This window comes from Schistocerca serialis, chromosome 2 (genome assembly GCF_023864345.2).
Source record: "Schistocerca serialis cubense isolate TAMUIC-IGC-003099 chromosome 2, iqSchSeri2.2, whole genome shotgun sequence".
In the NCBI taxonomy this organism is placed as follows: Eukaryota; Metazoa; Arthropoda; class Insecta; order Orthoptera; family Acrididae; genus Schistocerca; species Schistocerca serialis.
In genome coordinates this window covers 144851121-144876638 of record NC_064639.1, presented here as the reverse complement: position 1 = coordinate 144876638, position 25518 = coordinate 144851121, and positions in this window count along the sequence as shown.

Below are 25518 nucleotides of genomic sequence, written 5' to 3'. Positions count from 1 at the left end.
ACAGTTAAGCTTTTTATTCTTGTAAATATGCATTTCTGTATTTGTTTATTCAATTATGTGTACATTGTCACTACATGTTGCCGATGGCTAAATTAAGTACACACTCAAAGGCCAAATGAACAAAAAAAAAAAAAAAAAAAAAAAAAAAAAAGAAAAAAACAAAAAAAACGAAGGAGCGTGTTTAGTCGTTGTAATGCAATCTTCGCTGTTTCGGTTACCTTTAATCTTGTTGTCTGATATGTTGACGGCATTTAAGGGAGTGCTAGTGACACACAACCAATAGACATGAAGCCGTGTTTAATGCATACCAAGCAGTGCATCAGTTTGTGCCTGGCGTTCAGAAGCGGGCCGAAATATTTTCCCTAATTCCTTTTCTATTTTATTATTTTATTTGTTGTTTTAGAGGTTGTCTAATCAAATCATAAGACCCACTGTCACGCATGTTAAGTCTGCTTAAGGTTCATTTGTGCCGCGTAGAATTAAAGGTATATTGATAACTGGTTGGGTTAATATCCTTCTGTACCTGTTGCGTCAGAATGTTGTCTGCCGCTGATGTGTTTATGTTTCAGATAATTGGTGGTGGTCGACGCGAGCAATCTCCGATCGGGGTATTACGGTGGAAGAGTGAAAATTAAGGGTGTGGATAGATGTCTAAGGTTACGTTGTTAACGTGCGGTAATTCCATCTTGCCGGTGGAGCGTTGTGGTTTTCCGCAAGCTTACTTGTAGATCAAAGTTTTTATTTGACCTTCTGGTCCGTGCATCTCCTGTATCTTTTAGAACCTTTCGGTTTGCTCGCGTCCATCACCAATTTATCGTAAAGTTCAGGCGATCCAATGTTAAGAAGATTTCATATGTTATTAATATATTGAATGTATTGCAATCATGTTAATTTGTCAGAAATTTTAAGACCGATTGTGGAAAGATCTGAGCTTATTGGACTTAAATGGATTAATGTTCTTAGCCGGGTCCTGAGTTACATGGAAACCATTTTCTATGTTAGGTGAAGGATGTTTGGGATTTGATTAATTGTGAGTTTATGGACATTGTTTTAATTAATGAAAGATGGTAAACAAATTTAGAAAGATTTGTATTTGTTGTACTTAATACACCCCCTAAGTTGTGGAAGTAGTTTTAGAGTTTTGATGTGAATTATATGAAAATCAGTTTCAATGTAAGTTATGAAGCTTGTGAGGTTTAGTTATGCAAGCTATATTTTATTAATAATGGTTTTATGAATATATTTTTATTTAATGAAAGTTGGTTAAGCAAATCTTGAAAGATCTGAGTTTGTTGGACTTAATGCATTCTTTAGCTGTTGCAGGTATTCAGAGTTTTGATGTGAGTCTTGTGAGTCACTTCAGTTTCCTCTAAGTCATGAAGTTTGTGTGATTTAGTTCACTCAGTCATATTTGATTAATGATGCTTTTATGGACATTCTTTTAATTAATGAAATTTAGTTGAGACAATTTTGAAAAATATGTGGTTATATAAGGCAAGTCCCTTTCTATAATCGTTGCTACTGTTAATTTGATAAGAGCAATATGTTTGTAATAAAGAAGTGTGTGGCAACTGCAGACTGGTTATGTGTTTAATTTCGAAGTGTCGAAAGAGTTCCACACATCAATAGCCTTAAAGAAATCAAGCGTGCCTCGTCATTCCTTAGTACTTCTGTATCCCACTTTTTTGCGCATTGATTCTTCCTGACTGATATCTTAAACTTCAACCTACTCTTCATCACTACTACATTGTGATCTGAGTCTATATCTGCCTCTGGGTACGCCTTACAATCCAGTATCTAATGTCGAAATGTCAGCCAGGTCATGATGTAACCTAACTGAGATCCTCCCGTATCTCCCGGCCTTTTCCAAATATACCTCCTCCTCTTGTGGTTCTTGAACCAAGAATGCGGACATTACACTAATGACTTCGTGATGGGCCGATTTCAATGCTACATTCATCCAAGGGCTCGACTATCCCATTTGTTCAAAGTGCGTGCGTGGAATATTATCAACGTTGATTTGAGGTTACGGTTGACCTTCTCCTCAAATGAGGGTTGGGGATAGCACGGAATCGTTGTGAAATGTTTTATCGCATTATCAAACTGGAACTTGTTCTTGAAGTTTTTGGATAAAAGTGCCGCAGCATTATCACTGAACAATTTTCTGGGAGGGCCAAAGACGGGAAAGGTTTTAGAGAAATGGTGGATGTTGAAGGCGGCAGGTACTCCATGACTCGGACTGAGCCACGAAAACTTGTGAAAGCCGTTTACAGCATCGAAAATATAGCGGTTCTCGTTCCCAGTCCGCGGAAACAGCTCAGCATAATCAATAAACAACTTCTCCATAGGATTGCACTCGTGCATTGACTGAAGATGGTCTCTCCGAGAGTTAAGATTCGGCTTAGCAGCCTTACATTCCTCGCACTCCCCATAAATCTGCAGGTATCCTTATATAAGTGCGGTCATGTCAAGTGCTCTTTGGCCTTCATGGTCATTTTATGGACACCGAGCTGCCCCTAAAACAACGAATTGTGAAAAGTTCAAAAAATCGCGGACACTAATTCCACAGGTAAACAAATCATAAACTTCTTATCACTCTCGATCATATAGCATAGTGTCTTTATTCAAACTACACCCCGGCACCAGCACCTTAGCAAGGAGATTTCGTTTGATCTGCTGTATTAAGCGGTACTGACTCTTTTCTCTTTCAGATTACCAAAGAGTTGCGGTACCTCTGTTAACACGGCCAAAACCCAACTACAATCGCGTCATGACCCTGATATTTCTAATCGCCGACTGAACATACGACTAAGCACATCAGCTATTACATTACCCAAATCCTTAATACGCTTCACAGTGAAACTAAATGCAGAGATGCGTACGGCACACTGTTCTATTATTCTAGTTTTTCTGGGACGGGTCAGATTAACACCTGACTGTCGGTCTCAAAAGTGAACTGGCGGTGCTCTAAATAAAACTTAAGTTTTTCCAGGGCGAACAATATCGCCAGAACCTCCCATTCATAAACAGAGTACTTCAACTCAGAGTCCTCAAGGCGTAAGCCACTGACGGACGTCCACCATCCAGCTCTTCCGAGAGAACACCAGCAATCCCAAATCCTAAGCGTCAGTTTCAACCACAAAAGACAGTTCGAAATCCGCGATCTGGAGACTGGCGAACTGCTGACTTCCTGGCCACTGAAAGATTCCTCCCTTCTCACGCAAACTATTCAACACAGTGGCGAATGGGTTAAAATAAGTACAACCTTCCTAAAGAAGTTGGCCATGCCCACGAAATGGGCGACTTCCTTCTTATTCTTGGGAAAAGGCAATCTATGTGAATCGTGCATTCCTTCCTGATCTATTCTGATACCGTCGGCTCATATCAAATGCTACAAAAAGTAATTGTAACCATCAATCCAAGTTCTATATGGTTTCAAATGTTAAATCCCTAAATACGGCATGTAAAAGTCGCTGCAGAATTGCTGCCCCCATGGATGACCTGAAAAGAACTTGATTAAATTCAAATAAGTTCCAGTTAGTGCAAAATGTTATTACATGATTGGAATCTACGGTGAGCGGGATTTGAGGATATGCCTGGTTTAGATTCAAGACAGTGAACCAGAGCGCCAGCAAACCATGTAGAAAAGTTGAATAGGCACTAGCCAAGGTGTAGGAGTAGCATCTTTGACTAGTAATCAAAACGTCCTCGAATCCAGGGTTGAACACGGCCATAGCTAAAACGTTGAATGAAAACCATTAACAATGGTGGCCGAAGAGTTCTGTCACAAGGAACAGAGTGGGTGGAAGAGTGGACTGAAGCTCAGGGTACTCGCGTGCCCTTGGGGTGGGTAAGTGCCCATAAAAGGCGGAAGAACCAGCAATGATGGCAGAAGGATGCAAAAGGCAGTGGAAACCACTGCATTAAAGACACATTATGTATATCCATAGGGCATGTGACCTGTAACTGGAAAAGTGTCGTGATGGTCTCTCCATTGGCAAAAGATTTCAGTCTCTCGGAAGGGACTGCCAAGGGGGAAACAATCATGAGAAAAAGACTGAATAACCAACGAAAGCATAACTTTTAACCAAATGTTTGAACGTGGTAGGGAAGCTAGGAAATCTGAAAAGGGACTTGCTGAGGCTCAGTCTGAATATAGCGGGCATCAGTGAAGTGAAATGGAAAGAACACAAAGATTTATGGTCACATGAGCGTAGAGTGCTATCAATAGCAACCGAAAATGGTATAACAGGAGTGTGATTCGTTATGAGTAGGAAGATTGGGGTTGTTCTGATCAGAACCGGCAGCAAACCAACACCAATGATAATACTTCAGTTATAAATGCCGACATAGCACGCAGAAGATGAAGAGGTAAAGAAAGTACAGGGTGGGGGAAAGAAGAGTGACTTGGAGAACAAAGTTCCAGGTTACATATACACACAGCAGAGGAAATAGGTACTAACACGGCTGTAGCAGATTTTGAAAGTGACCACCATTCATCTATTGGCACGTTTGGGCCCTGGTCAGCAAGTAGCTGAAGGCATATCGAAGCTTTGCTGCTGAAATTGTTGCAATCTCATACGAAATCTTCTGCTGCGGTTCTTGAAGACTATGAGCGTTATTGTGACACACTTTAGATTTGAGGGCTCCCCACACAAAGTAATTGCACACTGACAGAGTAGGTGACCTGGGTGGTCAGATGGGTACGTGACCAGACTGGTGTCTGCTAACAACTCTTTGAGGCGTAAAGATTATGCATATGTGTTCCAAGTTTCAGCCGGCGTATGGCCAGTTGCTCCTTCCTGTAGGTCGTTTCTCCTTCGTCAATGTTGCCACAAATAGTTTCAAAATGTTGACAATGTAACGCATCGAGGTCACCGTCTGATGAAAGAAGATGGGACCAATAATGCCCACACTGCAGACCAAACCCCAAACATCTGATCATGCAATGGTGTTCCGCGGAAGTTTTGTGGATTCTCCGCTCCCCAGAACCTCTGATTCTGTCAGTTGAATAACTGCTCAGGTGAATCCACGCTTCATCAGTAGTAAAGAAGACATTCATGTCCAAGCCATTCGTTGTTATCTCAGAGAATAGCCTTTCTGAAAAGTGCTGGTTTTAATGGATGAACAACAGACTCTCGTTATGGATACATTTGCAGGTCCACGTGAAGTATTCGTCCGCATGATCGACGTGGTAAGTCGGTCTCTTGCGAAAGGCGTCTGGTTGATTTGGTAGGACTCTGAAGGTTTTTATGGTAAGCTGCACCCACATATTCTGGTGTGCGAGCACGTTTCGGATTGTTTCTGACTTGTTCAAAATTTTCTGACTTGTTTAAATCAGATCCTATCTGATTTCTCAGCAAAAAACTGACCACACCGTCTCCTCCGTTTTATTGTAACGTAACTTTTCACAACAAAAACCCTTTTTACTGCTCCACTTACATTGAAACAGCCCGCACTATGCTCTTAACCGGTATGGATTACGTTGCGGGAGTACACGTGGTGTGCGCGTCCCCCGGAGTGGTTATATGCATACATCCATGTCCAATCGTATCCACTCGTCTGGAAGATTTTTATTTGCCCCAATCTGTATTTGAGGAAACTGAATGGGTAATTCATTATGTGAAGGGAGATGAAAATCTGATAGCCATAGGGGATTGCAATATGATTGTAGGGGAAGGAGTAGAAGAAAGGGCTACGGGAGAGCATAACATTGATAGTAGAAATGAGGGAGGAGAAAGATTAATTGAGTTCAATATCTTTGAGCAAATAGTAGCGAATTCTCTATTCAAGAATCACAAGAGGAGGGTATTTACTTGGGAAAGGCCGGGAAATGTGGGAAGATTTCAGTAAGGCAGAGATTCTGAAACCAGGTATTGGGTTGTAAGGCATGCTCAGGAGCAGATACAGACTTAGATCATAACGTAGTAAAGGTAAGGACTAGGCAAAAGTTTAAGACACTAGTCAGGTAGAATCAATACGCAAAGAAGTGGGATACGAGAACACAAAAGAATGAAGAGATAGGCTTGTAGTTCTCTGAGACTATTGATACTGCGATAGTGAATATCTCTACAGAGGGCAATCACAGAAGTTTTAAAGCAAATAATAGGTACAAGAATGATAGCTGCCGGGAAACTAACGGTAGGAGAGTAAACACTTCAGTGGATCGACGAAAGACAGAGGAACAAAATGTTCAAGAAAATTCAAGAATACAAAAATACAAGTCATTTAAGAATGAAGTAAACAGGAATTGTGGGGAAGCTAAGGCGAAGTGGCTGCATGAAAATAAATCGAAAAAGAAATGATTGTCGGAAGGGCTGACTCACCGTTTGTAGGGGGAAGGAAAAATCACCATGCGATTTCTCATCAGGATTCAAAAGTTTATGTAGCAAACTTATATCGAGGACACTTTGAAAACAGATTTATGAAAACGAGTAGCTAGCCACACTGTCCCATCTTGCAGCACATCGGAATATACAGAGGGACCTGTATCACGCCACACTTCGGGAAACCGGTGACCTTTGTCCGCTAATAACTGACAGATGTCGTCCAAGTCTACCGTGTCGTCCTTCGTCGTCGGCGTTGTCGTTGTTGCCGTGAGACACCGTTATACCAAGAGGAAAGGCGCGTCGATCTTAGAGCATGAGCTATGATGGTCACGGTAGCACCTGATTCCAGAATAGCTGCAGTAGTTAGGATCTACGAACTATCCCCTCTTGACCAAGTCCCCAAAACTTAACTCGTAACGAGATCCCTTCAAAGCAAATTGTCATAACGATCATCTGTAAAGGCTTCATACAACGAGAAGAAATGCTACAGTTTATGGAATAATAACAGATACGACCAAACTGTCTTGTCTCTTCTGCTTTATTTAACGTAACTTCGTTCACAGTTTCATTTCGCATTCACCACTCATTCACCGAAACCCTTTGATGAACAGTTTTGGTTGCTTGACACCAACAGTCAATGATAATGATACAGCTTTTCTCCTTTTTGTAAATTGAATCCCGCTCTCCACGGTACAATTAACAAAAAAAAAAAAAAAAAAAAAATGGTCTCAGTACCGCGTCCGTCGTGAGATGCAAATAGACTTATCCCGGAATTGACCGCCCTGTAGGTGTACTCAGTTTAATGACCACACTTCACTATCCGCTATTTCACCTAACTGAATGTCCATTTGTTAGTCTGATTATACACTGTAGCTATTTAAAATTCGCCCCTATATTTTCACAACGCACAATTAGCACTTCTTTACTTGTTTTTTTTTTTTTCTAAGAGTAAACGGAAAAAAAGACGCCGTATCATCGGCTTAGTCGGTATAAAGCAAAACACCTTAATATACCAATTTTACCTCTTCTTATAGGATCTGCTACCTTACTCATTAATTTACTACATATTATTTCCAATAACACTAAACAGGTATCGCCGTTATATTTTAATTGTATTCAAAAGCATGTTACTGTTATGACCGACCAAATCGTAACAAATCGCACGGCGTGCGTTTTTAACGATAACTTTACGCTATTCAAGTTCCGCTACAGCTATCTTGACTCGTAATGTTACACAAGGACTACTCCAAAACCAGAGGACGCCATTCTTGAAACTGTTCACCAATCTCCTCGGTGAAGTACCCGAGATACTACATGGCAGTTCCAGATATATCAAAGACAGGTTATGGAAGTGTTGCACAATGAAGAACTGTATCCACAGCATTACACGTTAGCTCAACATCAACGGCCAGAAGACCGCTTTAGACAAATAGGCTTTTGTCAACGGCTTTTGTACCAGACGGAAGATAACAAACATTTTACAAATAACGTGATATGGGCTGATGCTAGTTCCACTCGTGAAGATCTTTTCAACCTCCACAACAGCCATGATTGGAACACAACTCACATGTCATCCGCGGACGTGGTTTTCAGGCATGCTTTGGTATAGCCCTGTGGGCTGGACTCTTGAGAGGAGTGCTTTTTGGCCCATGCCTATTGCTGAACAAGCTGTGCGCCCCTCTATCGTATGGTTCTTTGCAATACTTTGCCTGAAGCATTAGAAAACGTTCCACTTGGTGTCCGACGACAGTTATGATTTCAGGATGGTGATGCACCGCCACACTTCGGAATGAATGTGCGTAACTATTTAAATGAAGTATTTCAAGCCAAATGGATTGATCTCAGAGGTCCAGCATTGTGTCTCACACGTTCCCCGGGTCTAAATCTACTAGATTTTTATTGTGGGGTCACTTGAAGGAAGAAGTTTACAGTACTCCACCCACGCATGGACACGACCTAAGAGCACACATCCATGCTGCTTCCGCAATTGTGGATGCAGGTGTTTTGCGTAGGCTTCAGCATAGTGTGATTCAGCGAGGGGCGAAATGTTTGCGAATGCAAGGCGGTCTCTATCAATATCTTCTACAAAGTGAACTTTGCTCGTGTATGGACGTACCGGCTATGTGAAGACGAGCTTGGAGGTCAAATATTGTTTTTTGAGTCATCAGTCATCTGACTGGATTGTTGCGGTCCGTCACGAATTTCTGTGCTAACTTTTTGCTCTCGGAATAGCAATTGCAACCTATCTCCTCAATTGGTGGCTAGATGTATTCCAGTATCTGGCTTCCTTTACAGATTTACATCTCTACAACTCCCTCTAATACCCTGGAAGTTATTCCCTTGTGTATTAACGGATGTCCTATCATACTGTCCCTTCCTCTTGTCAATGTTTTCCATATGTTCCTTTCCTCACCAGTTCTGTGGAGAAGCTCCTGATCCCTTACCTTATCAGTCCACCTAATTTTCAACATTTTTCTGTAGCGCGAAATCTCAAAGGCTTCGATTATATTCCGTTCCGGTTGTTCCACAGTCTAAATTTCACTTCTATGCATATTGTATTCCGAACGAACATTCTCAGAAATTTCTTCCTCAAAGTAAGACCTATGTTTGGTACTAGTAGACTTATCTTGGCTATGAATGCCCTTTTTGTCAATGCTAGTCTGCCTTTTTTAGGTTTGTTTTGCTGCATAGGTAGCAGAATTCCTTAACATCTCCCACTACGTGATCATCAATTCGGATATTAAGTTCCTCGCTGTTCTCATTTCTGCTACTTCTCAATACTTTAGTTGTTCTTCGATTTTCTCTCAACCCATATTCTGTACTCATTAAACTGTTCATTCCTTTTAACAGCTCCTGTAATCGTTCTTTACTTTCACTGAGCTTAGCAATGTCATCAACAAATCTTATCATTGTTATCCATTGACTCCGAATTTTACTCACACCCTTGAGCCTTTGTTTTGTATCCCTCATTGCGTCTACGATGTATATATTGAACAGTAGGGCGTAAGACTACATACCTGTCTTACACTCTTTCTATTCAAGTACTTCGTTCTTGGTCTTCTAGTTTTATAGTTCCCTCCTGGCTTTTGTACATACTGTATATTATCCGCTATTCCCTATAGCTTACCCCTATTTTTCTCATCATTCGGGACGCCTTGCACCATTTTGCATTGTCGAACGATTTTTCCATGTCAAACTTTTCAACTTGTCTTCATTTTTCTTCATCCTTGTTTCCATTATCAACAGCAACGTCAGAACTGTCTCTCTGGTGCCTTTACCATTCCTAAAGCCTAACTGATCGTCAGGTAACACACCTTAATTTTCTTTTCCATTCTTCTGTATATTGCATTTGCGATTGCATTTGCGATGTAAAATCGCGAATGAAGTGTGCCCCCATGTTGATACTAGATAGGAATATGGGAATAGCTATTATGGACACTATGATGGAGTCCCTATTCAACGGCACACTTGGCTTAATAAATTGTATGGTGTCTGTTTCTTAATTGAATCTGATGATGATATTTTCGAAAAGCGTCATTGAAAAGAGTGGTCACAAAAATTCCTGTTGCTATTTTACTATTATCATAGCGTCAAGAATAGTTATTCCCATACTAATATCTTCTGTATATTATTCTTATTATCAACTTGGGTGCATGAGTTGTTAAGCTAATTGTGCGGTAGTTCTCTCATTTGTCGACTGTAGCTATCTTAGGAATTGTGTGGTTGATGTTTTTCCGAAAATCTGAGGGCATATCGCCAGCCTCATACATTCTACCTACAAATGCGAATAGTCTTTTTTTCTGTCACTTACCTCAAAGATTCTAGAAATGTCCATGGAATGTTGTCTGTTCCTTCTGCCTTAGTTGATCTTACAACAAAGTCTTCCGATGCTCTTTTAAATTCTGATTCTAGTACTCGATCCCATACCTCTTCCTTGTCGTCTCCTGCTTCTTCTTGCACCACGTCATCAGACAAGTCTTTTCCCTCGTAGAGGCCTTCAGTGTACTTTTTCCACCGATACACTTTCTCCTGTGCATTTAACAGTGGAATTCCCGTTGCAATCTTAACGTTACAGCTCTTGTTTTTAATTTCAGTGAAGGTTGTTTTGACTGTACTATATGCTAAGCCCATCCTTCTGACAATAATTTCTTTTACGATTTCTTCACATTTTTCGTGTAGCCACTTTGCCGTAGCTAACCAGCACTTCTTTTTTATTTCATTCCTAAGAGATATATATTTCTGCATTCCAGAATTTTCCTGAACATTTCGTTCCGCTTTCTTTCGTCTGTCAGCTGAAGTATTTCGTCTGTTATCCGTGGTTTCTCCACGGTTGCCTTGCTTTCACTTACGCTTTTCTTTACAACTACTGTGATTGTCCTTTTTAGATATGTCCATTTCTATTCTACTGAAATACCTCCTGAGCTATTCATTATCGCATATCCAACCATTTGTGTTTGAGAGAAGTAAACAGTATACTCTCTTTAGGATATAAATTATCTCTTCTTAGCTAACAAGCCTATTTGTAATGTCTTGTTCTGTACTTCTACTTCTTAAGAATAACTGAGCTTTAAAAACAAGTCCCTTTCATTAAATTACTGTAAATACTTCGTCTGAGCTACTTTCCAATAATTTTACTAGAAATTGTTTAAAATTAACTTGTTCTTTTTCAATACCTTTAAAATATTATGTTGGCCAGATGTGTGGCCCACAGTATAAGCAAGTTGAGACATCGCTGCACGTGCGTGGGTTCTGAAAGTTTGACAACCCGTGTTTTAAACGCTCTGCAGTTAAACCAAAGTACACTGTAGCGTATGAAAATAAAGGAGTCGTGGGATAAAAAATAATTTTAGGTTATTCATGACACAGACTACAACATACGGTGCTTGTGAACTGGAAGAACATGAGGTACAAACTGGTTAATCATTTTAGAACATATTATTTTTGTTTCGTGACAGGGTGTCCTCTCTTTTCAGTCCGGAACCGCGGGACTGCTACGGTCGCAGGTTCGAATCCTGCCTCGGGCATGGTTGTGTGTGATGTCCTTAGGTTAGTTAGGTTTAAGTTCTAGGGGACTGATGACCTAAGATGTTAAGTCCCACAGTGCTCAGAGCCATTTGAACCATTTGTCCTCTTTTAAACATTATCTGAGGCATTCCTCAGCAAAAATCGACATCTCTGACACACAGATAGTAGCTCTGCTATGGAAGACAAGTTTATCTCTATATGAACCTACTGTATACCATATGTTCTTTTGCTAGAGGCGACGTTACAATAAAACTTTACTTATAATCGTTTTCAAGTAGTGTCTTTGGTGCTCTGTTCCACTGCAAATTCAAGTAAATAATAAGCAGATAGTTCTCATGTCAAGAGAGAAACTTATATTTTGGAACTTGTATAATATCAAGCAACATTGATTTAAAAAATGAGAACACACTGATAAAGCAGTTTAGTACCGGAAAACTCTCGTATAAACGCAAAGAAAAAATACAGACAAGCGCATCACTATGATACAGCATATTAGATAAAATTTTAGAAAAGGCCATTCCCAACTTTCATACCATTGAACGCTATCACCCCGATTCCTGCTCTTGGTTTGTTAAAATCTTTCCCTTTCTTACATACACTTCTCTTTTTGTGGTAATTATAGTAGCTGGTTGAGTGATGTAGTCTTAGGTTACGGATTTAAAAGTATGGAATTCAGTCCATGGTCAGTCCTTAGATATTTCTCGATCATTTTGATCTCTGGCAGTGTTCGTTAATATGAAAAGTACCGAGCTGCGCCGTGGTTCGAATTCTAGAGTAAACTGTAAGTCCCTCTGTAACTAGGCGGATACGTCAGTTGAAAGGTCGGAGAAAGGCAACTGCATACCCGCCGCCAATAGGACGACACCCAGTAAAGCACTGTGGTGTTCGAAACCATCGTAGAGTTGACGACAGTTTTACCTTTATGTCTTTCATGTATTCTGCTGTCATCAAGTGAAATTTATGGCCATGAAAGTGAATATCCGGTTTGAGTTGTGCAACATGTAAACTGTAGAATACACGCAAATGTTGGTTAACACTGCAGTTACGGAAATAGAAGCAGAATTCAAGGTCTAAAGCATTGCGACATGGCTCCTGCTCTTTTGCTAATTTGAGATTAATGTTGGAAAACAGATAAAGAATAATAAGATAGCACAGTGACAGACAGGTAATCTTTGTGAAAGACAGAACGAAGAGCTTCTTGATCAGATTATAAACGACTGATATTAAAGTTTTTTCATCATGTTATCTGAATGTTTTGCAAGCATCTGCCCCAGGCCAGTGACATGATGTGATGAATGGAAAATTGATTCCAATGACGTATTTCTTATTTGTAACTACAGGACAGGACCCTGTTAGGGAAATAGTCCTCGATGCTAAAACTGTTATTTAAACTTACCTGTATTTCAGACATGCACAACATTGTAGAACCATTCTATGACCATTAGATAACGAAGCGCTTGGCAGGTGATGTTGAAGATGTTTGGTTTGTGGGGCGATCAACTGCCCGGTCGTCAGCGCCCATACGAAGTCCCAGTTTTTTTTCCACAGTCCAATTTTTTCACAGTCCAATTTAGAACTGTCAAGAATGATGATCGATGATGATGGAATGATGAGGACAACACGAACACCCACTACGCGGGCAGAGAAAATCCCCAACCCGACCAGGAATCGAGCCGAGGACCCCGTGATCCAGAGACAGCAACACTAGCCAGCACTTGGCAGGCGAATACGCCTCGTGAAACAAAAGACTCACAAATTTACTGTTGCAATAATGCATTACGTGTATATCAGCGGGAAAACCGGAACGGAAGAGAAATGAAGCATTTGATATTTTGATGAGGACAACACGAACACCCACTACGCAGGCAGAGAAAATCCCCAACCCGACCAGGAATCGAGCCGAGGACCCCGTGATCCAGAGACAGCAACACTAGCCAGCACTTGGCAGGCGAATACGCCTCGTAAAACAAAAGACTCACAAATTTACTGTTGCAATAATGCATTACGTGTATATCAGCGGGAAAACCGGAACGGAAGAGAAATGAAGCATTTGATATTTGGTGCTACAGAAGAATGTTGAGAATTAGGTGGACTGATAAAATAAAAAATTAGGAGGTTATCTGCAGAACTGGCGAAAAAAGAACATATAAGAAACACTGACAAGAAGGAGGAGTAGCATGATAGGATGTGTGTTAAGGCATCAGAAAATAACCTCTGTTAGGTTATGGGCATGCAGCCACTCGTTGTTTAATGTATTAAACAACGATGGGTTGAAAGCCCGAAATTTGAATATTCAGTTTGCTAAGTAAATTTTAAAATTTAGAACCTCTGTTATGACCAGACGAAACTGCAATCGTCCAGTGATGGCCCATCTTATCTATAGCATATAAAATAGTAGTTCACTTTGTTACATGAATGACTAAAAAGATTTACTTACCTTGATACAATCATTTTCTGCATAAGCACTTGAATATTTACAGTTGTCATTGACTATTAAAGCACAAATTAAAAACCTCTTCTCTTATAGTGCAATGTTTACCATTTACAAACGTACATATCCGTCTGAGGCTTGATAACACTTCAGTCCTACTCGATGATGTTGACTACTTCAGCTATAATCTAGGCAGAGCACTTCCATGGTTCAAATGGCTCTGGGCACTATGGGACTTAACATCTGAGGTCATCAGTCCCCTAGAACTTAGAACTACTTAAAACTAACTAACTAAAGGACAACACACACATCCATGCCCGAGGCAGGATTCGAACCTGCGACGGTAGCGGTCACGCGGTTCCAGAATGAAGCGCCTAGAACCGCTAGGCCACCACGGTCGGCGCACTTCCATGATCGGCTCTATATTGACCTCTGTCTGAGGGCGCTGCTGTGCTGAGAGAGAGGGCGTATCTTCTGCAGCCTCTCCCAATCATCGTTGCGAATCTGCAAGGTATGGCTCATGTACGTGGTATCGATGTATATTGCCGACTTTGGTGTGGAATTGTGATCTCTGGACAGTACCACACCTCCACGCTACTAGAGTGAGCTGTACATTAAAAATTGGAGTGGAAGAAAGATGTTTGATTACATACAACAAATGAATGAGGACGTGGGCTGGAAGTGGTACTTTGAGCTGGAAAGATCAGCGCAGGATGGGAATCGGTGGTGGGCTCTATCACACCAAGAAGACTGATGATTAAGAAAGTGAGTCTTAAGCATCACACACATGATGGCAAAGGCCTAAGTACTCGCAAATAATGTAAAAACAATGACTCTTGAAACCAAAACTCTTTTGTGTAGCTGTACGCTGTTCAACTAAAACACTTCATCTACATCTATATCTACGTTATTCCAATCAATCCGAAGTCTGTGGCAGAGTGCCTTATGTTGTACCATATATTACGTTTTATTCTAGTTCCATTCACGGAACGTGAGTAGAACTGATTGTAAAATTCTATGCGAGTCGTTATTTAGTCAATTAATGTATGTGATACACCCAGAATACATATGCATAAAGCTGAAAATTGTAGCCAGAACACTGAAATCATACAAGATTCCCTATTATGCGAGACACACCAGAACACAATGTATTTCCAATGCCAAATATAAGACACAGTTACTGCCTGACTGTGGGATATATAAAATTACTTGTCCTGATTATGATAAAATTTATGTTGGTCAGTCATGGAGAGACAGAGTAATTAGGCTGGCTGAGCATGAATGCAGCTGTAGATCGCAGAATTATGACCCCATAGTTGCTGAGCATGTACAGTGTGAGGTCCACAGCTATCATTCATAATTCCATGTCCACCACTTAGCAAACAAAGACAAAAAAATTAATCTATTGGTAGCGTTGGAGAGCAATAAACATCTAGCCCACAGTCCTAATTTAATGTACTGTAAAATGACCAGACGCAGTTCAATACTACACCTCGTTTGAAGTTATCCTTAACGCTCACATTTCCCAGTTTCTTCCCACGTTCCCATTCTATTTCTCCATTTTTTTCTCAATTAATTTTATTGTAATTTTCTATGTACTCCACATACTCTGTTGTTTTCTTATATGCACAGGAGAAATTCTTCTTACCAGTGACATAAAATTTATTTCTTATGTATGTTACATATCGTATTTCTTGTTACAGTTGACATACTATCTTCGTTTGTGCATCACTTTCCATATGTAATACCTCTTCAAGCTGATTAGTTAGTTAGTTAGTTTCAAATTTCACGGATCATCTGTATGATTAATCTCAATGTTGGTGAATGGGTCATTTTACATTCACATTACACATTCAGGTGAAAATATCCTTACGCACTAACCATTTGTAGTTTTTTTTCTTTCTTAACACTGTTGTGAGTTAGTAATTCTTACCCATAATATATTACACATTACAAAAACAGAAATTCTTATACTTCATAGAAAGAGCTGTCAAGGAGAAATTTTTTCAATTTGTTTTAAAATTTTACTTTTTTGTCTGTCAGCCATTTTATATCATTGGGAGAGTGTTCCAAAAGTTTGGCAGAAGCGTTCTGTACGCATTTTTATGCTAAAGACAGCCTTAATGCGGAGTAATGATCGTAATTTTCTCTTCTGCTATTGTTATTATTTACATACTTGTTCCTTTAGAAGTGCAGTGGATTGATTTCAACAAATTTCATGAGGGAATAAATTTACTTTGAGGCAGTAGTCAAAACGCCTAACTCCGTAAAAAGATGTCTTCAAGATCATGGGTGAGCGCCACATGTTATTCCTACAGCACGTTTCTGAGCAGTGAACATTTTCTGTCTTAAAAATGAGTTATCCCAGAACACTATTCCATACAACTTAACTGACTGAAAGTACGCAGAAAATGTAACTTCACTGATTTTCTCTCCCCAGAAAGTGCAATGATTCGAAATGTAAATGTGATTGACTAAGTCTTTTAGGACTTCAAAATTTTTTTTTCACCTACTAATTATTCCCTCACCATATCTTATACTTTTATCGGAGTAGTATATCTAAAGGTACAAAACTGAGTGTTTTGTGTCTTTTTGACATTGAGAGTGAGTCCATTTGTAGAAAACCACTGAATAATGCGATCAAAAGTATCCAGACACCCCCAAAACCTACTGCCAAATACTCCATATCAGCGACCTCAGTAGTCATTAGACATCGTGAGAGAGCAGAATGGGGCGCTGCGTGGAACTCACGGACTTCGAACGTGGTCAGGTGATTGGGTGTCACTTGTGCGATACGTATGTACGCGAGATTTCCACACTCCTAAACGTCCCTCGGTCCCCTGTTTACGATGTGATAGTTAAGTGGAAGCGTGAAGGGACACGTACAGCACAAAAGCGTACAGGCCGACCTCGTCTGTTGACTGACAGAGACAGCCGACAGTTGAAGAGGGTCGTAATGTGTAATAGGCAGACATCTATCCAAACCATCACACAGGAATTCTAAACTGCATCAGGATCCACTGCAGGTACTATGACAGTTAGGCGGGAGGTGACAAAACTTGGATTTCATGGTCGAGCAGCTCCTCATACGTCACAAATCACGCCGGGTAATGCCGAACAACTGCTCGCTTAGTGTAAGGAACGTAAATAAAAATGGTTCAAATGGCTCTGAGCACTATGGGACTTAACTTCTGAGGTCATCAGTCCTCTAGAACTTAGTAGTACTTCAACCTAACTAACCTAAGGACATGCCCGGCGGAACGTAAGTAAACATTGGACGACTGAACAGTGGAAAAACGTTGTGTGGAGTGACGAAGCCGGCCGCTGTGGCCGAGCGGTTCTAGGCACTTCAGTACGGAACCGCGCTGCTGCTACGTTCGCAGGTTCGAATCTTGCCTCGGGCATGGATGTGTGTGATGTCCTTAGGTTAGTTAGGTTTAAGTAGTTCTATGTCTAGGGGACTGATGACCTCAGATGTTAAGTTCCATAGTGCTTAGAGCCATTTGAACCATTTTTGGAGTGACGAATCACGGTACACAATGGTGGGGTGTGGGTATGGCGAATGCCCTTTGAACGTCATCTGCCAGCGTGTGTAGTGCCAACAGTAATATTTGGAGGCGGTGGTGTTATGGTGTGGTCATGTTTTTCATGGGGGAAGGGGGGAGGGCTTACGCCCCTATTTGTTTTACATGGTACTACCACAACACAGGCCTATACTGATGTTTTAAGCACCTTCTTGCTTCTCCCTGTTCAAGAACAATTCGGGGATGGCGATTGCATCTTTCAACACGATCGAGCAATGCACGGCCTGTGGCGGAGTGTTTATACGACAATAACACCCCTGTAATGGGCTGGCCTGCACATTATTCTGACCTGAATCCTATAGAACACATTTGGGATGTTTTGGAACACCGACTTCGTGTAGGCCTCACCGACCGACACCGATAACTCTCCTCAGTGCAGCACTCCGTGAAGAATGGGCTGTCATTCCCCAAGAAACCTTCCGGCACTTGATAGAACGTATGTCTGCTAGAGCGGAAGCTGTCCTCAAGGCTAAGAAGGATGGGCCAATATCATATTGAATTCTAGCATTACCGATGGAGGGCGCGACGAACTTGTAAGTCATTTTCAGCCAGGTGTCTGGGTACTTTTGATCACATACTGTACTTTTAAGAACGTTATTTATCGTTTTTTTACCTTGCTCTTCTTCAATAATCTTATTCTGTATTGATTTTATCTTAACGTGGTTGTAGTGTAATTTAAATGGTCATACAGGGTATGACATTGTTTCATCCCATATATATCTACCGTCAAGTGTAATTCCTTGCGATGGTTGTCCTCCTCCCTTTCACTTCATGCATGCCTGTTCACACGCGCGGGCGCACGCACACACACACACACACACACACACACACACACACACACACACACACACACACACACACACGCGCATTCTGTTATTTCGATGTTTAGCGTTAGTTTTATTCTGGTTTGTTTCTTCTGTTTATACTCTATTTAACTAAAGCATTTTGAATTACGTTACCATTGCACTGTGGAAGATGAGATTTCCATTGTATTTGCATATCACTCTGATGTTTAACACCCTCCTCAATCTTTTTCAATTTTGTTCGTCAGTACTATATCCACCGTGATTGCAAAGTGTGATGATGGCAATGTAAGCCGATAACCAGCTAACACAATAAAGGAATACCATAGAACATTCACAGTTTTGTGGTTTTCATTTATAGTTTTTAGGCTGAACAATATTTTATTGCTATTATAGGAGTCTGGTCCCAGAGTCCTACAGTCGCCAGGAGAGGGCTAGGTGGGATGAGGTGGTGAGGACCTCGAGAGCGTCAGGAAAACATCATTGACAATAACACATTTATTAAGCAGTAATACCGGATCGTCTTCCAAAATGCCACACCACAGCCGGGCCAGCTGAGTAGGGGCCTCATCAGCAGAAGAGGGCCATTATGTGCTCGACTTGTAGTTCCACCAGTGCAGCAACGTGTCAGCTGGCGGCTGTTTATCGTGGGGTCGATCCATGGACACCGGCGGCCTGCGGCTCTACCTATAGATCTCCAAAGTGCTCTCGTTACACCGCAAATTTACACTTCGGAGTCACGTTCCCAGATTCATCTTATGTTCTCGATGGTTCACAGGGTTCGGCAGCATTGATGTCGGCAGCAGAGGCCCTCCTTTTCTGAGGCGGGTAACGGACAGTGTCCACGTCACCCAAGTCAAGCCTCCAGCAGAGCAGTAGGGTGACGGCAGCCTCCGTGCCCCATCAGTGTCGCCTCGGAAGTTGGCAGTGCAGTTGGCAGCCGGCAGCAGCCGCGTCCTTCCAGCAGGACTCGTTCCTCCGTGGACGATGGAAGACAGCTGGACGTGCCGAGGATCGACCTCCGTAGCCTCCCCTCTCACAAGATAGCTGCAACTAACACAAGCGCTGAGATTATTTATTGGACAGTCGGAAATCAGCACTCAGCAATCAGATATTTGTTAAGAAGGGTGGGATATTTTTTGTTGGCTTTTCCCGTGGGCTCTGCAGTAATAGGGATGGCTATTATGTCACGTGTTATGGTTTTCTCTCGCTGCCATTCCTCCTATTTTCAGACCTTTTGTTACTTCACCTATCCGGAGGCTCTTTTCTGTTGTTTCGACACCTGAATACTTATTGTTGCGTTATACCCAGACCTCCTTACGAAGCTTGGCTTTGCTGCTAGTATGGCAGTGCCTCTCGGCTTCGCTTGCAGACTTGGGCGCTCAGTCGGTTCAAATGGCTCTGAGCACTATGGGACTTAACATCTGAGGTCATCAGTCCCCTAGACTTAGAACTACTTAAACCTAACCAACCTAAGGACATCACACACATCCATGCCCGAGGCAGGATTCGAACCTGCGACCGTAACGGTCGCGCGGCTCCAGACTGAAGTGCCTAGAACCGCTCGGCCACACAGGCCGGCGGCGCTCAGTCGTTCCCCCAAATTTGCCATAGTTTCGTGTCTGCCGTAACTCGCCCAGAATTTCCCTCCTAGCCGGCAGTCTGCTGGTCAATGACACGCATTTCGGATTCCAGGAGCTGCCAAGGTAGAACTTATACGAAATTTTAATGCCCGCCGGGGATCCTACCCCGGGGGTGTAATACTATTAACGCCGTTTCTTGAAATTTTTTACGCGTGTTTTTGGGAGATGTACGGCGCCTATCAGTTAGTATTTTTGTTATACTATGTCTCCACTGAGACAAGCCTATGGTGCTTCTAATGAAGCATCATATATCTTGCTATACCGCCAGGCTGGACAGAGCGTGGTATTGTAGAGTCACTGTTAGTCCGACCTGCCATAGACGCCATACGCTCGAGCACCATTCGAGTATGGGCCGCACAAATAATTTATATGTAATCTCTTTCGTAGCCAAAGTGTTATTTATCTGTAAATGAGCCTGTATGTTCGCTCCGCTTAATATCTCTCCGCATATTGTTAGTGCCAAATATTTATATGGCATAACTAATTTTACTTGTAACTCATTAGCCCTGTAGTCAAAGGACACCAAAATTTAACGTTTCGTGGAGCGCACAAGACTGCATTTCTGTTTTGTATTATTTATGCACTAAGTATATACGTTATCGAAACTTGACAATATACCCCGCAATTTAACAGGATAGTGTATCCCTATAGAATACTCCATCATCTCTGAAAAGACAGAAATTGCAACTAATACTAACCGTTCCGTTATTATTGTACAGCACGAAAAGAAACGGTCGTATCACACTCTCCTGGGCCACAACACAGTACTATATCAACGTCTGTGACTCACTCTCGGTCTAGAATACCACGCTGTGTCCAGCCAGGCGGGAAATTTTCGATCCAGTTCACAGACTGACAAAGTATCCCACAGAAACACATTCTCTATAAAAAGCGCCATGATTTATAGACTGAAAAGCTTTCAGAAAGTCTATCAACACTGAATCAACTTTGTCTCCTGTAATCATGGGGATATCGTGTGTGAAGCGCACGAGTTGAGTTTGCATGATCGATGTTTCCGGCAGCTATGTTGATTCCCAGTACGAAGGTTACAGGTTGGTTGTAATTAAACTTCTGCTACTTGATAGGGCTCCCATGAAAATCGAGAGATCTTAGGACAGTGAAACTTTGTGAAACCATTTGTAAGGACATGCGGAAAGAAATAACGAATAAACTACAGAAAGAAACAGTTTAATTTCTACATTAGAGGGCAATATTGTTGTATCACCGAAGCATCCCAGGATGGATATTGGATACTTTCCTCGCTTTGCTCATCTTAAACCTACAACGTGTGTTAGTATTCCACTGATAAATTGAACCCTTAAGTAAACCCACAACCAGAAATGGCACCGGGTCAAACCTGATGATAATGGTGGCCGCACAGTTTGGAACGATCGGCCACTGTTTCGGTTTTCTCCAAATGTGTTACAGAGTAACCAAGTGACCTCTGAGGTATGTGAGGTGGACCTCCATCGTGCACCAGAAAAGTTGAGTGCAAAACGATTCTCTCCCGTAGAGCAGGGACCGCATGTTGGTAAGCAGGTCACTGTGATCGCTGACACTCACGCTATATGTGCTTGGTCCTTGGAGTCCGAGTTCCTCAAAGAAAAATTTCTTTAATTTGTCGATACCCGCGAAGAGAAAAAACCGCACTATTGCTGTTGTTTTCATAAAACAAATTAATGAGTAAAGCCCTGATGACCTTGTCTAGATCCTCGTTGATTGTCTGCAGTACTGGCGCCTAACGGCAAATCATGTCACTAACAATACTAACAACGCAAATCCTTCAGCGCAAAGTCTCAACTTTCATACAGATTATAAAAATGTATGTATGTATGTAAGTGTGTTCCACATCTCGTCTTAAACCAGTGCACCGATTTCAACCGAACTTTGTATATACATCACTTACTGTGTGGAAAGAATCGCTGTGGGGGTAAGAACCACCACCCTATCAAAGAAGAAGGCGGAGGAAAAAAAAGAAGTGTAGGTTACGACGCTTGAATGCTCAGATTTCATTCATCGTGTGTCTGAGAATGACAGAACTTAGCGACTTGCAACAAACACTACAGTAATGTCAAACTTTTATGAAACTTTTTCTCGCTGAAACTCCCCACAAAAGGATGAATGGAAAAAAATGTTAATCATTTACTACATCTTCGCTGTTCATGACGTAAAAGCAAAGTTATCTCATTGTGCGACACACAATTCAGAAGATAGGTCATACACACGGAGACAGGTGAAAAATCGCCACATTTAAATTTATTACTCCTTTCCTATTGACTCTATTGTTAACAAACCTCGTTGATAGTATTCACATAAGTTGCTGAATGCACCTACAAAATTATATCATATTACGACACATGGTTCAGGACACATGATATAATAAACAAAGAGCTGCTTGAAAACGAAACTGCAGTGAAAATTTGGTAGAGATATAGGTGAAATATGTTAAATACATGTGAAATGTGGACAGTCACAGGTAAAATGCTGCTCCTAAACACCTGGATCGATTTCAGCAAAACTTGCTACACACACAACTTTCTATCTGGAAGAAATATTGTGGGTGTAAGAACAAGCAACCTCCTATTGTTTTTGTGGGTGATAACGTGGAGAGAGAAGGGGGTAGAAAGAGATGGGCAGATAGAGAGGTGAAAAGAGGAGATAGACACAGATGGGGGGAAGGAAGAGATGGACGGGAAAGGGGAGGGGGAAATGGACAGAAAGGAAGAGGAGGAGACTGACAGAGAGATGGAAGAAGAGATGGACAGATTAAGGAAAGAGGAGGAGACAGAGAGAGGGTGAAGGAATAGAGAGACGGGGGAGTGGGAGATGGACCGAGAAAATGAAGAGGGGGAGATGTACAGAAAGAGGGGGGAGGAGGCGATGGACTGCCAAGGAAGGAGGAGCACATTGACAGAGAAAGGGGGGGGGGTGGAGGAAATTGGGAGGAGGAGGTGTACAGAGAGAGAGGGGAAGAGAGGGTGGAATTATAGGGACTGTAGAAAATAGAGAAGGAGGAGCAGATTGACTTAGAAGAGCGGGGGAGGAGGTGGACAGAGAAGGAAGGAGCAGAGGGGCAGAGAAGGGTAATATGAAGAGAGAGGTAGGGAGGACGAAGAGGTGGAGTGAGAGAAGGAGGAGGGGGAGGAGGAGATGGGCAAAGTGAGGGGAATGAGAAAGGGGAGATGGACAGAGAGAGGAGAGAGAAGGAGATGGACAGAGAAGGAAAGAGGAGATGAAGGAGGACGGAGAGAGAGAGAGTAGAAGGAGGCGAAGGAGAGAGGGGAAGGGGGAGATGAATGGAGCGAGGAGAGAGGGAAGGAGGAGACTGACTTAGAGGAGCGGAGGAAGAGGTGGGCAGAGAGGAAGGAACATAGAACAAAGGGGGGAGAAGCAAATGGACAGAGAGAGATGGGAGGTGGAGTTGGATTGAGAAGGGCAGAGAAACAGTGAAAGGAGGAAAAGGTAAAATAGAAGATTAGAATAAATACATACCCGACCAACGCCGGGTACTCAACTAGTCACTCCTATAAATTTGGGTACCCACTCCGTAAACGCCGGCCGCGGTGGCCGAGCAGTTCTAGGCGCTTCAGTCCTGAACCGCGCGACTGATACGGTCGCAGGTTCGAATCCTGCAACATCCAGCCACTCAACATTATCTGCTTCTTTGTACTGTAGGCTGTAATCGAATCCTGCGTCGGGCATGGATGTGTGTGTGAGATGTCCTTAGGTTAGCTGGGTTTAAGTAGTGCTAAGTCTGGGGGACTGATGGCCTCCGATGTTAAGTCCCATAGCGCTCAGAGCCATTTGAACCATTTTTGAAATCCGTAAATATTTTTCCATCTATATCAGCTCAAGTAGCAAAAGTTTAATTGCAACCATCCTGTATTTTGTTACAGGGAGGTCATAAAACGGGATGTTTCAACCAAATTTGTCAGTTTTTACGAGAATTTATCTTCGGCATGAAGAAAGACCAAAAATAAGAATGAATTTGAAATTACACATCCAAACAGAAAGTTCACCTTTGATCCGGTTGTATGTCGCAGCTTCATGTGCTTGATGGTAGAGGTATTCCTCTTGCAGCTTCCTCACTCGCTTGTCCTTTCATTACCGAGTGTGAGAGGAGTTGAGATGCCGTGAACAAAGAAACAAAATGCGTTTTCCTTTCTCCGTTTTGATAGTTCTGGTTTAAATACAACTACACTTCGTGACTATTATCGAGAGAAAGGACTTAACGGTGGCCTGTCATTCCACCATTGGCCACCCAAGGTCACTTGATCTCAAGCAACGTGATTTTTTGTCAGGGATTTTGTTTACGTGCTTTCGCTTTCAGCAACCGTAGATGTGCTGTGGCACTGCACGGCAAAAGCAGCAGCGAATCCTCTAAATTCAAACGTGATCACAAAAGTGTGGGACGAGTTTGACCATGATCTGCATGTTTCTAGTACGTGCTTTGCAGAGCAAACTGAACGTATGTGAAAGGTAATCAAAACTTTGATCCGAAAGGTAATTACAAGAAGTACCCCAAGATTGTATGTGCACGAATGTCAAGGTTTGACGGTTCTCTCTTTTTGCAGTCCATACTTCAATCAGTAAGAGCGGAACCCTTATAGGATCACTTTATTGTTCGTCCATCTGTCTGTCCGACTGTTAAGAACTCTTCTTCTCAGGAATGGATAGACGCACCAATTTGAAATTTATGTCATGTTACGATTCGCTGGTGGTGTAAAAAACTGAAACTTCTAAGTTAACGCAGTCAAAAGATACGGCCGTTTATGTTCCATATTTTGGTGCTCGAAAACTCGTTCGTCAAAACATGTAGCGTACTTTCCGTTGACCTAGAACCGTGAAATTTGGAAAAATAAGGTTTTTCAGTACAAAAAAAGTAAAATCGCGAAATATGTTAATTTGTGATCATACCTCATGAAAAATTCTTTTTTTGCATTTGTTATTCTACTGTCTATTTGCCCCTCAATCTCTTAAGAGCCAATTTTCTCAGGAATGAGTTGGCATACGATTTTGTCATTTTGTCACATACTAATGTCTATAGTTCCTTGGTGATGTAATAGAGGTAGCTTTTGCAGTGTAAAGATTTGACCATTTGTGTCACATAGCCGGTCGGAGTGGCCGAGCGGTTCTAGGCGCTACAGTCTGGACCCGCGCGACCGCTACGGTCGCAGGCTCGAATCCTGCCTCGGGCATGGATGTGTGTGATGTCCTTAGGTTAGTTAGCTTTAAGTAGTTCTAAGTTATAGGGGACTGATGACCTCAGCAGTTAAATCCAATAGTGCTCAGAGCCATTTATGTCACATATTTTGATTTCTTGCCTCTACTGATATCGGTAACAGACAAAAATTGTCGAACTTCTGGATTCCCAGGATGGATGAACTAACGATATACGCAATTACCAACGTACAGACTCCTTGATTCTTGAGTTCTACGCGCACTTACACCATTTTTTAAGAGTTTTGTACTCCTGTTTCTAAGTTAAAAATTTTCCCATGTTTCTATTGAACTATGATGATTTTTAAAAAATATCCCTTCTTTGGTTTCAAAAAGTGATCTGTATTCTGATATAAACAGCTGCTCTTACGCCGCCACTAGTTTCCGCTGATGAACCTCGCATTGCTGTATGTTAAAATGTTAAAAGTTGTAAGAAAGTTAATAATTCTGATAAGTAAAATGCAAAACTTCTGTCTAAATATA